The 15,139-nt window shown below is 35.3% G+C and overlaps 1 protein-coding gene across 9 annotated transcripts in view; it reads right to left on the bottom strand.

Annotated features, from left to right (window-relative positions):
* Positions 1 to 14,328, bottom strand: part of Dh44-r1 (Diuretic hormone 44 receptor 1) — a 77,130-nt gene extending 62,802 nt beyond the window's left edge. For 6 of the 9 annotated variants that reach the window (XR_013080161.1, XM_076771280.1, XM_076771286.1 and 3 more), the window contains exon 1: positions 11,948 to 12,302. The gene's annotated coding sequence lies outside the window, so the exon portion shown is untranslated. Of the gene's footprint in view, positions 1 to 11,947; positions 12,304 to 12,908 lie in introns of those variants that run through there. The other 3 variants (XR_013080162.1, XM_076771287.1, XM_076771281.1) reach the window with 2 other exon arrangements.
* Between the last annotated feature and the right edge of the window lie 811 nt (positions 14,329 to 15,139).

Below are 15,139 nucleotides of genomic sequence, written 5' to 3'. Positions count from 1 at the left end.
TTATATTTATATTTTATTATGTATAATATTAGGTCAAAGATCACCTTGTAAAAACTCACACTGCAATATTTCCTTGCTATATTCCTTCAGACAGTAGTAATCGATTGCATTCATCGCCAATAGATGGCAAAATCAGGATTCTTTAATATTTGTCAGTGTTCCAAATTAGGAACGCAAGTTATTTAAAGATTGAATTTTCTCTGTTTGCTATTTGCCTATGTTTAAATGCATTACAAAATGTATGTAGTTTATTTCGTCTGTATTATATGTACAGAGAAATATTTGTCTCGATTAATTATTTTATGTTAAACGTTAAATAAATGTATAAATTTGACTAACGTATCAATGATATGGAAATAAGACTATTTTAATGGAGAATTGATTTCTTATTTTTGCTCTATATGCATCGATCGAATCTAGAATTTTCAATACTGTTTCCACTCGCGTTGGCATCGCAAACAAGGGAACGTCGCGACGCCGAAAATTCGAAAAATTTTGAAAAATTGACGCGCGAGCAGCATAATTCATCCATAACCCGGAACCATGTTCGCGCGAAATTCCGGGTTTCGGGGACGATGTCACCCCTTGAAAAAAATGCATTTTCTATCTCGTGGAGTATCTTCGTAACAGCGAGAGATACCAAAAAAATAGTTCACAATAAAAGTTGTATCGTCTTTTTTACATTCGTTTCTATTCTAATATCCCCTAACTATATCTCTGTTTTTGTCATTTATACCCTCGTCGTATTCTCTTTTGCAATACGGCTATTTTCTATTCTGAGCTGCATTTTTTATTTCTTTCTGTTTCATCTCCATTTCTGTATTTCTTATTCTTATTCTATTATATTCTACCGCCTCAATATGGCTATTAAGCTCGAAATGATCTATTTCAGTGTATTATATTTCTCCATCGTCTTGTTCGAGGTTAACGAACCTTGTCTATAACTCTGTTCTTTGATACGGTTACCTTAGTTCTCTTATTTTAACCACTGCGACCTACATAGTGTTATCCAACTCTTATGTGTACTGCTTTTTTTTAATCTCTTTTCTTTGTTTCAGTGATTTTATATTCCTCGTTTTATTATCCCAGTATTTTACTGCCCTCCTCCAACTGTGCGCCTGTTTCAGAAGTTTACCTCTTTATCTTATTCTTTTTCCCTCTACCCAACAGCACGATTAACTGCATCCCGCTGGTTCAGTTGTATTTTTCATTGCTTTTTTAATTTCTTACCTTTACTACTCGTTTTATTATCCCAAACTTTTTCCATTTTTTGTCTCCCTTGATCCAGAAATATGTCTCTCAGAATTGAAATTATATTTCTAGCTCGACATGAGCTTCTAAGACTAATGCAATCTATTTTTATTCAATTATATCCCCCGTTTGTACCTTTACTCCAGTGATTTTGTCATCCTTCCCCCGTTAGCCTTAACTTTTCCTATTTTCTTCCAACTCCCTCTATATTTTATCTTCCCCCTTCGGTATCCTTTCCCTCTAACGATATACCTATCAGATCGAATCAACGATTCTATCTCAGCGTACGCTCTCTGTGCCAAAATGCACCCTTGTCGCGTTGCACTCGACAGGAGGTCGAGAACATTGGGGCGTTTTAAGTAAAAAGATAAACATCAAATTACGCTTGGGCCACCCTAGGTATGATAACGATGCTAGATACTGTCTAAAAAATTTAGTTTCCCATTTAAATAACCTCTGGTGCCTTGAAATTTCACAAAAGAATTAGTAAAATATTTAAATAACTCTATTTAGTTGACGATTAGAGATAAATTGAGCAAATATAGGGGGTGAGAATCAACGATAAACTGTTATTAAAAACCCAAAACTAGATACTAACTAAAAATGTATGACCACATTTAAAAAAAATTCTGATGCCTCGAAATTTTATCAAAGAATTAGTAAAATATTTAAATAACTCTATTTAGTTGACGATTAGAGATAAATTGAGCAAATATAGGGGGTGAGAATCAACGATAAACTGTTATTAAAAACCCAATGCTAGATACTAACTAAAAATGTATGACCATATTTAAAAAAAATTCTGATGCCTTGAAATTTTATAAAAGAATTAGTAAAATATTTAACTAACTCTATTTAGTTGACGATTAGAGATAAATTGAGCAAATATAGGGGGTGAGAATCAACGATAAACTGTTACTAAAAACCCAAACCAATACTAACTAAAAAATCTATGACCACGTGTAAAAACAAATTCTGATGCCTCGAAATTTCACAAAACGATAAATTAAACAGACATTTAAGCAACTCCATAATTAAGTTTGAGTGAGAACGATGATCAACGCTAAACTGTTATTAAATTAAACGAAAAGCTTTTGCTGTGGCCGCGAAAGAATTCAAAAGTTTATTCCCATTTTCCACAGACTGGGAAATGTTGCACCGTTTCATATTCACGCAACAATGCTCTCCTTTTGCATCCCCTAACAAAAGTTCTGGGCCGATGAAACGTTCGAAAACCAGCTGCCGCTATTTTTCCCTCCCGTTTCATCGGAGCAAATCTCACGTTGACATTTACCGTGGCAATACTTTCGAAACTACCGAGAAATAAAAGGTGAATACGCCATTGGGTTTATGCTCGTTCCCGTTGTCCGCGTGCAATATTTTTCATAGCGTCGCTAGAGGGATACTCGAACGATTCCCACCTTCCATGGACGATTTATTTCACCGAACGACGTCACTTTGTTCTTCTTCAGTCGACCTCTACCGTGTTCTTTTCGCTGACCGGGCGGTTATGTCAATTTCATAGGCACCTGTATGCAAAACTCTCGATGCCACGCTCGGGCGACTCTCAATCGAGCGCTGATCGACCTTTGACTTTTATCGAGAGAAATTCCCCTCGAAATTCGCTTCGAATCACGATCACGAAACTTCCCTAACGCGCCTTACATGCAAATACGAGGATCGTTCGATAAGTCCTTAGAAGAAGATAGAAAAACAAATAATTTTAGGTAGATTTTTTGTTATTTTTCAACGTAGTCTCCTTTCAATTCTGTACACTTTTCCAAGCCATCTAAAAAACAAGATTTCGGAAGGTCCTCAAAATAGGCATCTGTTTGGGCGGTGAACCGTTGTCCGCCAAGTCATTTCTTTAAGTTTGGAAATAAAAAAAAATCCGGTGATTACGGTGGATGTTGTAATAATTCGAACCTTAATTCCACGATTTTGGCCAACGAAACTGCACAGGTGTGCACTCGCGCATCGTCTCTATGAAGTTTCTTGCTTCGATCGACAATAAAAATTGAAACCATGTGGTGAATATAACTGAGACTCTCAGAGCTACCTAGTAAACCACGATGCTTATTAAAAACAAACCGTTTTCGATGCTACGAGCTCCAGGTCTTGGATTTTCTAAGGACTTATTGAACGACTTATACGTTCATCTTTCTTGTAAAATGTTTCGTCTCATATCTATCTACTTGTAAAACGAAGCAAATTAAACTGCGACTGTCCAAAGTATTTTTTCAGTCTAGCAACGAAGAGATCGTCGCTGCAAATGTATTATTTTATTTTTTACGAGAACGACGCGCGATGCAAACGAGTGTCGTGAAAGTGCTCTTGAATCGCAAAGCTAAATCATTTGTTTACGATTTCTATCCCATGCAGAGTGCGTAATTCGAGGTGTGAGCGAAAATAGAGCGGGCCACAAATAAGCTGGAAATGTAAAATGATGCTCTTTTGCGCGCGTTTCGTTCCCGAAATGATTTTGAAAACGCGCGTAACTGAAACTCGTTTTACTGGATCATGTTACGAGCATTTGTCGTACTAGTACGAAATCTGCACAGTGTAACGAAGACAGCGATATCTCGTATAAAATGGAATATTATTTTTAAATTCCAATCTGTGTTAATCGATTCGATCGAAATTACAAGCGACAAGAGAGCAACGTTTTGTTCAGTGGAATTGTCTTTGATCTAGACTATTATCGAAGCAGTAAACTCCTTTGAGATTTACGACCGGCTATAATGAATCCAACGCGAATTTTAAATTAACAGAGTATCAGTTCTATTTATCCTAATACGTGAAATGACGAATGTTATCGATAGACAGTTCTTCGCGGGATTAACGTGGCGCAAAGCATTAAGCACGGATGGTCCCCTAGCGTGTAATTGTAAATGTTAATTCCGATACTGTCCAAACGTGTGTCCGTGCAATTTGCTGATCGCCATGGCGAATGCTAATCAAGCTGGGAAATTGAATAAACTGAACTGGAAGTTGCTATCGCGCGAATTAACAGGGACGCGTTATCGATGGAGACAAACTTGTGACGGCTGAAAATAAAGGCAATTTTCGAGAATTTTTTAGGCGTAACTATGAAACTCTTTCCGACAAATGTTTAATGTTTTCCAAAAGTACATTTCTTGGGCTAGTATTTTTAGTATTATATATATTTAGTGTTTTTGTTTGACGCCCTACAGAAAAGTTGTCTAATACTTTTTTTGTAGATACCCATGAGCTCTACTTCAGAAAAAAGTTTCATTGAAATATAGTCACTATTGTAGGAATTATGGCCGTTTGAAAATTAGACCACTTTTATGGGGTTTTTCGCATTTTACGGGGTCAAGGAGCAACTTTTCGAATATTTTTGCGATTTGTACATATTCTACACTAAAATACGCGTAGTTTGCTTTTTCAAACATTAAAATCGTCCAATCCGTTCAGGAGTTATGACGTTTTAAAGATTCGCATGAAATTTCGGGGATCCATTTAAATTAGATTTTCGGTAAGGAATTTTTTTCTCGAAACTGCGTAGGATTTCGGGAATATGTGTATTCACCAAAAATGATTCTAATTGATCCCTGCAACCAAAAATAATTTTTTCAGAACAATTCAAAATTTTTTTTTTCACCGAAAAATTTCACACCTATTCGAATTTTTTTCTCGAAAGTGAGTAGGATTTCGGGAGTATGTCTATTCACCAAAAATGATTGTAATTGACCCCCGCGACTAAAAATAATTTTTTCAGAATAATTCACCAACAATGCAGCGCCACAAGGAGAATGATCCGCCAACTCGAGTGGAAACATTTCCCCTCGTACAGTCGAGTGAAATTTGTCAAAGAATTAAATTAAATTTATCAGATTCAAAGACGCGTTTCCCACCGAACGGAACATTTTTGTTTCAAGTAATTTCGTTCGTGTCTCCGAAAATAACTCTGTCAGCCATTTTGTACGAATCATCCTACGCTGTAGATTTACCGGGGAAGCGTAGTCGTGTATCAGATGCAAATACGCCATGAAATAATTATGGCGGGACTGATAAAATATTAAACAGCATCCGTGCTCCACGGAAATAGCTTCTCAACGAAATTTCTGAACAAAAAATTTGAATTGCAACGGCTGCAACGGATTTGAATTTCGTTTCGATAACGCAGGCTGCCGCGTGCTGGTTTCCATAAAATGAAACCAACAAGGTTGGATCGAGAACGTTCATTAAAAATTCTATAATGGTACTAAAATAAACACGCTTCTGTTTTATAAACGTGATATACGTCTCAACGATAGTTTCTAAATCTAACTAAAATAATAGTTGCACTTCTTCGACAATAAATTCACGGAAAATCGCGCGATGAGACGATCCTAGCAACGTTGTTGCTGGTCGAAAATTTTTACATAGAGAAAACGGAGAAAACGTCGGAGGAATTGGTTTCTGAAAAGAAAAAAAATTCTAAAGGGTAAACAAAGTTATAGCGCGGTCCTCCTGGAATATAATCAATCCAGACTGTTTGAACATTCTGGGGCAATTTCATGTTTAAATAACTCGTCAGGTTGCAACAGAAATTGCGAGAAACTACCGAGAAACTAATTTTCAGTATTCTAATGCTCGTAGTTGATTAGTTAGTCCGTTCGTTTGCAATTTGGGATGCAAATCATTCGAAAAAAGTAGAAAGGGTGAATTTATCGTTGCAGCTCAGATGAGATTCAAAATGGCGGGCTAGATTTTTTCTTCGATTTATTATTCGTGATTAGATCTTTATTAGACAATTATTCGTAAAAAATTTCGTTTTATTCGAAATAACATAATGTTTTTTTATAAATCTTACTCTGTTATGAGCATCTAGTGCGTTTTAAAAGTAGAAATAATTTGTCAAAAAGAAGAAAGAGTGAATCTATCGTTGTAGCTCAGATGAGATTCAAAATGGCGGGCTAGATTTTTTTCTTCGATTTATTATTAGTGATCTTTATTAGACTATTAGTAAAAAATTTCGTTTTATTCGGAATAACATAATGTTTTTTTATAAATCTTACTCTGTTAGGAGGGTCTAGTGCGTTTTAAAAGTAGAAATAATTTGTCCAGGAGTGTCTCGATTATGATATCAAAACAGAATAATTTACAATGTTTAAGATTTGTTCGAGTAAACGTGTCTTCAAAGAGGGGACGAATTATTCGAGGTTGAGCCTTACAAACGAGTACAGATAACCAACAGTGGTCTTTGCGTAATCCCCTGAAAACGAAGTACAGATTAAATAGGCTAAGCTAACAGGTCGCTGTTCTTAATTTCGAGCAAATGTTTTCCAATCTCCGTGAGTTCTGACTCGTTAGTGTGGATTCGCGACTATTTTTCTAATAAACCCTGCAGGCTCTTATTTATGGAATAAAAAATAAATATTTAACTATTCTTCTATTTTACTAAATATCTGAATACTTAAATTGTTATCGGATGTTATTTCGTGCCTGTTGGCAAGTTTATTATATATTTATCTCTACTCCTGGCGGTGCACTTACTGTGCACAGTGAAACATAATAAAAACTTTAATTAAGACTTTGATGATCCTCGTTTAAGAAAAAAAAAACGTTTTTATTGACGTCAGTTAAAGGAAAAGGATCTTCAACTTTTTAATATCCTGTCGATTGAAAGTATGGTACTGTGTCGTGGTACAGGTAATTAAGATACTTCAGAGTTTCATAAAAAGTTGAAAAGTATTTTTCCAGTTAAAGAACGTAAACGACGTATTTAGTAATATCATACTTTTCAACGAAAAAAAAGCATTCTTGATGATTTTCACAAAATACTCGCGACGCGTGACAAACATTATTTTTATTCCGATATTTACATTCCCATTGATTATGTACTAAAGCAAGAGCAAATATGATCATGGATTTAATAGATGTCTGATTTATTTATCTCTCGTGCAATATTCAACGCGAGTACAAATATTGAGAATCGATGAAAAGGGGAATCGAAAAGCATTTAATATTTTCAATACGCGTATCCGTATTAAACAATCACACGAATTAACGAGCTATTCTTAAAGATTGTCGATCGATTCGAACTTCGTTCACCACTTTTTAAAAGACTAATTGGCTAAGAAAAGCAGTTTTCGAGGGTTTAATAAATAACAAAACATTGAGAGGAGGCGAGCCTTTTGTATACACAGAGCAGCTAAAATCTTTGTTAGAAAATATGGAAATAAGTTTATTCAATATTAATATACACGCTATTATGTCGATATAATATTAACATAGAATAAAACGTATGAAACAATACACTTCCAATGTTCAATTTTAATTAAAAAATACTCGTCCACCGGGGGTGTGCATTTATTTTCATACAATTAATTTATTTACGTATGAAATACGTTTTTTTATACTCGACCAATTAATTCTGTTTTACCAAATTTGTTTTATCTTGTTTCAAGTTTGGCTTTACTCTGTGCAAACATTTTGTTTATTCATTACAGTACGTATTATAGGCTTCTAAGATAGCTTTCCAGGTCAGTCTCCGTACTCAAACAGATTCGCCTGAATTTTTATCGCGAATACACCCGAAAGGCTATTTTAAATCGATCCTCCTAAAACATAAACCTCCGCGTAAGCACGGTGGAGGAAGGGCGTGACTTCTTCGGGTTTATCGTCCATCTTTATCCCCGTCATCCGAAACTTTCGCTGTTCGTCACGCAACCCCTTTAAATACGCCATTAAGAACATCCGTTTCGAGGTTTTTCTTTTTTTTTATTCCACTTTGTTCTTAGCGGAACGAGTGGATCGAAAGTACAAAGTATAAAATCCCGCGCGCCAAAGTAGCTAATCTTTATTAGCGCGCGAAGATTTACAGTGCGAGGCGGCTCTATATTTATGATAATACGTCTCTATATTTAGAGAATATTTTTTCGCCGACCGTAACTCGTAGCTTTATGCAAATGAGATTAACGTACACCTTCATCCAGTTCATACAGGGCGGCCAGGAAATATGCAGTAAAATTTATAATGCGCTCTAAACGGGGTAAGAATATTAAAAGACAACTTATCTTTGAAAATGCTTTGTTATCAAGCTGAAAAGGCGTGGAATTTAACACCAGTTAATTTGACGATTTTTAAGAAAACCATCAACTTACTTAAATTTCATTTTAATTCGATCATTGTTCTCTTTCGCTTAAAGTTCCGCCAGTACTGAATTTTTTCCTAGAAACTGAGTAGGATTTCGGGGGTATGTCTATTGACCAAAAATGCTTGCAATTGATCCCTACAACTAAAAATAATTTTTTCAAAACGATTTGAAATTTTTTTTTTCCGAGGAAAAATTTCACACATTCTCGAATTTTTTTCTCAAAAGTGGGTAGGATTTCGAAGGTATGTCTAATGACCAAAAGTGATTCTAATTGGCCCCCTCAACCGAAAATAATTTTTCCAAAACGATTTGAAATTTTTCTTTTCCATCGAAAAATTTCACACCTTCTCGAATTTTTTTCTTGAAAGTGGATAGGATTTCGAGGATATATCTAATGACCAAAAGTGATTCTAATTGACCCCCTCAACCGAAAATAATTTTTCCAAAACGATTTGAAATTTTTTTTTTCCATCGAAAAATTTCACACCTTCTCGAATTTTTTTCTCGAAAGTGGGTAGGGTTTCGAGGGTATGTCTAATGACCAAAAGTGATTCTAATTGGTCCCCTCAACCGAAAATAATTTTTCCAAAACGATTCAAAATTTTTTTTTTCCATCGAAAAATTTCACACCTTCTCGAATTTTTTTCTCGAAAGTGGGTAGGGTTTCGAGGGTATATCTAATGACCAAAAGTGATTCTAATTGACCCCTACAACTAAAAATAATTTTTCCAAAACGATTTAAAATTTTTTTTTTCCGAGGAAAAATTTCACACATTCTCGAATTTTTTTCTCGAAAGTGAGTAAGATTTCGGGGGTATGTCTATTGACCAAAAATGCTTGCAATTGACCCCTGCAACTACAAATAATTTTTCCAAAACGATTCGAAATTTTTTTTTTCCATCGAAAAATTTCACACCTTCTCGAATTTTTTTCTCGAAAGTGGGTAGGATTTCGAGGGTATGTCTAATGACCAAAAGTGATTCTAATTGGCCCCCGCAACCGAAAATAATTTTTTTAGAACGATTTGAAACTTTTGAATTTAATTGTTAATAACTTTTTAAGGAAGCCTCCATCAACAAATTGGTATTCTTGATTTTCGCCTTATATTTGCCTCTAGAATCTCACATTACAATTTCTCCCAGGAATGGAGGATCGGTCGAGCGCTTGTGAGATCGCGATCCCTCTGGTGGCGAGCATGGGAATCGACGCCATATACTTAACGAAACGAGATTCCAAGATTCGCATCGAAACGGTTATGTCGTCGTTTCGACGACGCTTCGTTCGACAGGAAATCGTAAATGCGCGATTGATCCACTCGAAATTTATAGCCAAACGCGGGGCTGCTTTTATTACCGTGTTATAAATAAAATATGTAACATACGAAAATATAATAGAACAAAGGACCTATTTACCTAACCTAATTACCATCACTGAATAGTTTCGCTTAAAATATCGAACGAACCTTGCAAAGTTGTGCACAAAAAAAAAATCCAACAGGTATTTTTACATCGCGACACGCTTAGGGGAGGCTAACAATTATGCTAAGAGCGTTCTAATTAACGTGCACAGTGTTTGTGCAGGCTGTAGATTGTTATCGGAAAACTTACGATGAGTCTAGATGAAGTAGAACCAAACTAGATTAATTTTTTATTAGATTGAAATGGCTTGGACCAGATAAAGTTGGAATAGAATTTAATTAGATAGCCTTGATGGTTAAACATAATGGACCAGATTACGTCGCGTTAGGTCCGAATTGAATTATGGCTAGGACTGACAATGAATCAGACTGTTATAAATCTGGGTTAAGTCCGTACAATGGTTTCGGTACTCTCAGATAGAAATTCTTGTTTAGGTTAGAAGTAGCCTATTTAAATAAAATTTGATACGTTCTAAACCAGGGACATTCTTATGCTCCGAATAAAGAATATATTTGTATTAAACTTATTTACTTTTAATATATAGCCATCGACTTCGTCCAGAGGAATCATTCTGCGTCGAAGAACTTGGTCGAAAGTTAAATTTCAGTAGTACGGTCGGCGTTATGGCGCAACGCAGTATTGCCGGCGAGAAAAAATGTTGGCGGTTCGTCGATGGTCGTTAAAGATCCGCAGGATAAATAGCGGCGCACGAGTCGGAGAAGGACCGATATTACGCGCGAAAAGGCCCTCGAGCTTCGTCGACCTAGAAACGGTTTATCGTCTACGTCAACGGCGAGTAAGAGAGAAAATAACTTCCCAAGCAAGATAGCTAGCAGTCACTTTAAGGTTAACGATAAAAGAACAGATCGGCTATCTTCCTGCGTCGAGAGTACGGTCAAGTGTTACTTTAGAATTAAGGGCAACTGCCACCGGTGGCCGTAAACATCGAGTGCTCCGCGATATGAAAAAATATATCAGCAAGTTGGCTGTTTCGTCGGAAACGATCTAACTTCCTCAACAGGTGGGACGGGTTCGAACGTCGAAACTTCGTGTCTAACGCCATCCGGTGGCGCAAGTTGAAACTAAAAATTAAGAGAGACGAAAACATCGCGACACTTTTCGAGAGTTTAGAGATAACCTCGATATTTAGCCAAATTATAGCGTGACAAGTAGAATTGGTCGATAATTCAATGAACTAGTTGATTCGAAGTACAGTAGAGCCAGCTATATCCGAGCACCAATTACTTGTATATTCTACTATTCGAACACTCTATTGTTCGAACGCTTTGTTATCTGAACAAAGCACGTGCCACTCTGTTTGGACGACAAAAGGGCTCGATAATAGAGTGTTCAAATAGTAGGATAATCGGGTAATTGGTATCTGGATAAAGGAGGCTCTACTGTGTTTCTAATATCGATGACATTATTCAAATATTTACGTTGTATGTTTAAAACGCCGGTCACCGGTGGCCAACGCGTTAATATTTCGATCGAAGATAATAATTACATAAGTAAGTCTTAGATGGGGTCCACGAGTTAAAAAATATTGAGAATCACTGATGTAGACCATGTGGGTGTACACAAATATTTGATCGAGAGTACATATATGTCCGTTCTAACAACTCAATCACTCGAATTGTTAAACCTCAACTAGTAGAATGAGGTCAAAGTGATCACACGATCCTTCCAAAGTGTTGCATCTGATATACAATAAAATTCCACACTGTTCAAAATGCTACCTTGGAGACCATAAACTACCACATTGTTCGAGACTAAACGTTACACGAATCGTTCTTCGTAAGGGGACGAATTTAAAAAATGATTCTATTCGCACGAAGCGATTGATATTATAATTGGTTCATTACTAAATGAAGCAGTCTTCGAAACTGAATTAACGGTCTTTACGATCTGAGCAAAAGTAATTTTCATCGCGACTTTTACTCGAAGATTTTCGATATACTTATCAGAAAAGCTTTCCCCCCCTTTTCCTGAGAGTAATAAAGTGGAGTCTTAAAGACGCCCCACTGAAACGTCGAGATAAACGTAACGTGTACGATCGAACGACATTTTGTAGAATATTGTGATTTGAATATGACATAGAACATTAGAGCGCCATCATGTCATTATTATTACATATAACACACGTGTGTTCTCTAAACGAATAACATCTTACCTTAAGCCAAAAGTTACGGAGAATTCAACGTTCGCCATCAATATAAATGGAATGTCTATCACGATGTTCGGCGTTGGGCAATTTCACAGTACTTCCGGTAAAACCAATAAAACGATAAAACTGACTCGACTCTTACGCTGTTAGTAATCAATTTCCACTGAAACTATTAGCCGCTAGCAAAATTTGAAAATTGCCAATCTCGATTGACCGACTACTCGCGTCGGTTATAAAACGTAATCTGCCAATCAGCATCGCCAGCGTCCCTCTCGCGTGCACCAATACAAATTATCCGAGCTGCACCAAGTTTCCTGGTACTTCGTTGACCTCTATGCTTTATTTAGAACTTTTAGCACGCGAATTTGGTGCACGAGTCTCTAAACACGTTACGTTCGTCACAAAACACCGCGAAACAACCGCCTAAACACAACGCAGAAATAACTTTGCCTAGCACGCGTTCAAATTCTGATATGTCGACGACAGTGGCGCCCTAACAATGCTCGATTGCCGAATTACTATTCTCAAATATTACCACCCAAATATCGATATAAAAAAATTACCAATTGAATATCACTATTTCAATATTACTATTCGAATATTATTATTTAATTAATAAAGTATTCATATGTTTGGAATACGTATATGTACCACAAATATGAATACCTTCTTATTTTAATAACGATAATCGATTAGTAATATTGAATTGTTAAAATTATTTATTACTAGAAGTAATATCGTTCGAAAGACACACTGCTTCGTAATGAACGTTTAAAATAAAAATTGCTTGAAAAACATTTTATTTACGAAGCCACAGCCATTTGTTTTTATTTATATGGGCATTTTCGAACAATTGTTTTAATATTGGTATTGATCTAATTCCTAATAAAATGTTTCTTTTTTACTTATAGTATGATACGACGTTGATTTTGGCACGTTTTTATTATAATTTAATCTATGCACTTACAAATTTTCGAGCAGCTTACGGGTTTTCTAAAGATATCCAGCTACGAACAGACGATATTCCACCCATAACGTTCTACGGTCTACTATTTACGTATATTTTGCATTACCTAGAATTGCTCCCGACCAATGAGTTATCTTTGTCAAATATTAACATTGTCGACGCAATTGCGGTGTATCGTAGAACAATGTGTGTGGTAATTGTTTACGAAAGAGACGACCTCACAGATTTCAACAGTTTTGAAATATGTTGGTGGGGATTCAGTACACATTCTTAAACGTTCTGGTATAAAGAATAATTGTCCCTCACTCTTAGTTTACGAGATAATACCAGAATGCTAAGAAACATGCACCATACAAACACACGCATTTCAAACTCATTGAAATCGGCTAAGTCGTAATTTTCGTAAATAATTATTCAATGCATTTGTATGTTCACAAGAGAATCACTGTAATTCTTTAGATGTGACGCAACGTTCCTAAAATACATAATCATCCTGCTCCAATAAAACTTGAATCAATGTAATGCTAGTAATTAACTCAAACTAGCAACCAGTTACGAACCACTTTACTGTTTTAGATTGTCACAGTGATTCTCAAACTGGAGAGGTGAAACGATATTTATTACACGTACAACATACAACATCACTGCAATATCCCTGCTTAACATTTCGTACAAGTATTTTGAAAAGATTCCAAATAATATTCCAGCGCTATTTCTTTGTAATAATGGTTTAAAATATTTTAGAAATATTCTAGCAATATTATAAAACAACTATAACTACAAATATATGTTAGTGACATATGCGTACTATACACATTATAATATAGTTCTTTAACAATCTGTTTGTATCTAAAATATGTATTTATTTATTGATTGACTGCAAATAGTACAACCATAGTACATGACTGTTGATAAAAGCAAAAATATTTGGTAATACCACATTAAATCAAGACAATAAACATAATGTTTAAATTATACACATTTTTGTATACTAAAAACATTCTTCTGCACTTTCCACTTCTGAAAATACTAATCTACAGAGACCACACCACCTAATTATAATAAATGCGAGAATTGCATCATTCTGAAATAATTTGCATCGATTTATATCGACACATATGTTATTACAAATCAGCAAGATGAACCTCAAAATGTTTATACTCGTTTCTATTTTCATACGATTCTAATTTGACACAGTTCGAAACAAGAGACACTTTTCACGAAGTTACGTTCTAACCTTGCTGAACTACAATAACGCACTTGATGATGCAAATCACTTAACATATAAATATTCCATTTATTATTATCTTGTGGAGCAGACCCTGTATTTGTTAATTCTTCAATTAGTTGTCTCGATTTCATTTGGCGTGACCAAATACTCTTGCTTTTATCACCAACCACTCGCCACGACGCCATTCGTATTTGCAGTCCACCATTTTGTATTGATCAAGTGTTACCAAAGTTGTAATTTTAAAGTTACACGATCGAAAATGTTTTCTTACGGATACGTGATTGGTGAAAACAATAACGTACATAATGTCATGGAAACCAGAAAATTGTTTAATGAATTTCTGCACGCAATTTAGAAATTTGCTTGCGTCTGTTTCTTGTTAGAATTATTATTCTGAGATTCAAATTTCAATTACTTTCGAAATATATAATTAACTCTTGCCATATTTCATTGAAAACGTTATAACTTATAAACGATGTAATCTTTTCCTATTTTGAATCGGTAACGTTGAAAAACGGTTCTAGTTACCCGGAATTGAGGACAGAAAATTCCATTAAATGTGAGGTCTGTTAAATGATCTCAGAATTAGGAATGCATTGTTTTACTTCTGATAATTGCTTTATAATCATTAAACTACTATTTATGAATTCGAACAAATATCGAGGACATTTCCAACATGGAAAACAGACGTGTCAGTCAACGTGTTAATAAATAATTATCTATTCGTTAGATCGATAGCTTATTATACAACTTAAATAATGTTATGTATGTACCGTATCAATTAGCGTGTCAATTAAAGACACACTATTAGTATTTAATGACTTTTTCACCTCGATTGGCAAGTATCACGACACATGGGAATAAACATATGAATTACGAAAGCTGATAATCGTCAAATCTACTTCTTATGAAACGAACAATAATACTTTAAGGCGATTCGTGATTAACACCGAAAAAGAGTTTTAGGAACCCACGATCACAATCGATCTATTAATGAATT

The sequence above is a fragment of the Colletes latitarsis genome, chromosome 8, assembly GCF_051014445.1.
Source record: "Colletes latitarsis isolate SP2378_abdomen chromosome 8, iyColLati1, whole genome shotgun sequence".
Classification (NCBI taxonomy): Eukaryota; Metazoa; Arthropoda; class Insecta; order Hymenoptera; family Colletidae; genus Colletes; species Colletes latitarsis.
This window is presented reverse-complemented; position numbering and strand designations above follow the sequence as displayed.